The 2,500-nt window shown below is 38.7% G+C and overlaps 1 protein-coding gene across 3 annotated transcripts in view; it reads right to left on the bottom strand.

Annotated features, from left to right (window-relative positions):
- NPAS3 (neuronal PAS domain protein 3) overlaps positions 1 to 2,500 on the bottom strand; it is a 2,415,438-nt gene that overhangs the window by 246,549 nt on the left and 2,166,389 nt on the right. The window lies entirely within an intron of this gene.

Here is a 2,500-nt window from a genome sequence, read left to right as displayed (position 1 = left end):
TCTTCACAAACAATATTCAAACTCTTGCTGGCCACCTATCTCCAGATACCTCTAAGCTACTTCCATCTTTTTGCTAATCCATCCCCCATTTCATCTACTACCTATTCCTACTTCCTTTATCTCCTTACTTACTCCAAAAACTTAAACCTACCACCCCTCAGACAATCTTCCTGCAGAATTCCTTATAGGAGCTAAAGCCATTTCCTATCCCATTTCTATTTTGATAAATAGATCTATTAATGAAGGAACTATCCTTCAATCTGGAAGACATCACACATCATCCCACTCACACAAAGGGAAACTCTAGGGACTTCTCTAACTATTGTCCTATAGCACTATTATCCCCATTGCATAAAATTTGGAAAAATGTATCCATAAACAACTGCTAAACCACCTTCTACAAAACAACCTACTAGCCAATTGTCAGCATGGTTTTAGACCTTCCCACAGTACCACCACCGCACTGCTCTCATTTACAAACTCCATCAACTTTAATCGCAACGAAAATAGTCTTTCATCTGCACTCTTCATCGACTTATCTAAAGCCTTTGACATGGTGAACCACCAACTACTTCTGCACATACTGACTTCTCTCTCACTTGATACTCCTGCCATAACTTGGTTTAAATCTTACCTTGAAAACCGACAGCAGGCAGTAATTTGGAAAAATTCACTATCTGATCATCTCCCCATCTCTCTTGGGGTGCCACAAGGCTCCATCTTAGGCCCACTTCTTTTTTCCATCTTTATCAATGACCTGCAATTAGCTATCCCAAATACTATCTGTATTCAATATGCAGATGATTCTACCATTATCTGTACATCTACCTCTCAAACAGAACTCCAGTCTCTTACCCAAAAAGCCTTTAACACTGTAGAACAATGGTTCTCACATCGCTGCCTACTACTTAACCCCAAGGAAACTAAACTGCTTCTCTTCACACCTACCCGAAGGCACATCCCTTACACTTCACTATCACATCCAATGACAGTACTATAATTTCTCCTGATGCTACCACAAAATTACTAGGAATAACAATAGACAACAATCTAAACTATGACAATCATGTCAACACTACTATAAAATCAGTGAACAAAAAAATAGGAACCCTCTACAGAATCAAAGCCTTTCTTACTCCACTTGCAAGAACTACGCTAGCCAGAACTCACCTTATCTCTACTTTACTCTATGCTTCCCCTATATACACCAATCTATCAAAGAAAAACCTCAACAAGCTAGTAATATCTTACAGTAATATTGCTAGATTTGTTACAGGAGCCCCTTTTAGAACACATCACTGTCTGAACCTAAAACAACTAAGCTGGTTAGAACTTTCTAATCAGCTCAAACTTCAACAACTCATAATAGCCCACAAAACCCTGCACCAACCCTCCAAAACTCCAATACTCTCTTGCCACATCACATCTTACTATAATCAGAAACAGCTATGCTCTTCAAGCAAACTATTAATCAAAACCACTATATCTAAAAACTCTGCAGGTGACTGCCTGTTCTCAAACTCTGTTGGAAAAATATGGAATAAATTACCCTCGGATATCTCATCTCTGACTTCTCTCCCACTTTTCAAAAGGAATCTAAAACTGCATCTCAATACAAAATGGCTATGCCCCCAGTAACCCAGACTAATACTATTTCTTTTCTTGTCTTCTGCCTTTTTTCCCTACTACACCCTATAACTCAACACACACTGCCTGTTCTCCAACTTTGGTGGAAAATATATATAATCAACCCTCAGATATCTGATCCCAGACCTCTCCCCACTTTTTAGACCCATCTACACAGTACTTCTTTAAAAAGTCTATGTCCTAATAACTCTACGGTGACTGCCTATTCTCAAACTCTGTTGGAAACATAACAAGACTCTACTTTTGTTCCCCTCTCCTTTTTCTTTTACTTTCCTTCTTCCCTATTTTTTTTTTCTCTACACTCCTACACTCCTTTCAGCTTTTCTTTTACCTCTCATTACACTTCAGCATTCTCTTATAAAATGTATGTATTCATTTGAAACCGACAGCAGGCAGTAATTTGGAAAATTCACTATCTGATCATCTCCCCATCTCTCTTTGGGTGCCACAAGGTCCATCTAGGCCCACTTTTTTTCCATCTTTAGATTAATGACCTGCAATTATTATCTCGCAATACTATCTGTATTCACATGCAGGGATGATTCTACCATTATCTGTACATCTACCTCTCAAACAGAACTCCCAGTCTCACCGCGTTTTTAACACTGTAGAACAATGGTTCTCACATCGCTGCCTACTACTTAACCCCAAGGAAACTAAATTGCTTCTCTCACACCTAATCTGGCTACACATCCCTTTACACTCACTATCACATCCAATGACAGCAGTACTATAATTTCCTCCTGATGCTACCTGCCAAAATTACTAGGAACAACAATAGACAACAATCTAAACTATGACAATCATGTCAACACTACTATAAAATCAGTGAACAAAAAAATAGGAACCCCTA

The sequence above is a fragment of the Protopterus annectens genome, chromosome 6.part0 (assembly GCF_019279795.1).
Source record: "Protopterus annectens isolate FY-2018-M chromosome 6.part0, PAN1.0, whole genome shotgun sequence".
In the NCBI taxonomy this organism is placed as follows: Eukaryota; Metazoa; Chordata; order Ceratodontiformes; family Protopteridae; genus Protopterus; species Protopterus annectens.
This window is presented reverse-complemented; position numbering and strand designations above follow the sequence as displayed.